The sequence below is a fragment of the Oryx dammah genome, unplaced genomic scaffold, assembly GCF_014754425.2.
Source record: "Oryx dammah isolate SB20612 unplaced genomic scaffold, SCBI_Odam_1.1 HiC_scaffold_11, whole genome shotgun sequence".
Lineage (NCBI taxonomy): Eukaryota > Metazoa > Chordata > Mammalia > Artiodactyla > Bovidae > Oryx > Oryx dammah.
The window spans coordinates 35,703,738-35,704,108 of NW_024070195.1; positions in this window are offsets into that span (position 1 = coordinate 35,703,738).

Below are 371 nucleotides of genomic sequence, written 5' to 3' on the forward strand. Positions count from 1 at the left end.
CAGCTTTAGCATCATTCCTTCCAAAGAACACAAAGGACTGATCTCCTTTAGAATGGACTGGTTGGATCTCCTTGCAGTCCAAGGGACTCTCAAGAGTCTTCTCCAACATCACAGTTCAAAAGCATCAATTCTTCGGCACTCAGCTTTCTTCACAGTCCAACTTTCACACCCATACCTGACTACTGGAAAAACCATAGCCTTGACTAGATGGACCTTTGTTGACAAAGTAATGTCTCTGCTTTTGAATATGCTATCTAGGTTGGTCATAACTTTTCTTCCAAGGAGTAAGTGTCTTTTAATTTCATGGCTGCAATCACCATCTGCAGTGATTTTGGAGCCCCCAAAATAAAGTTTCTCACTGTTTCCACTGT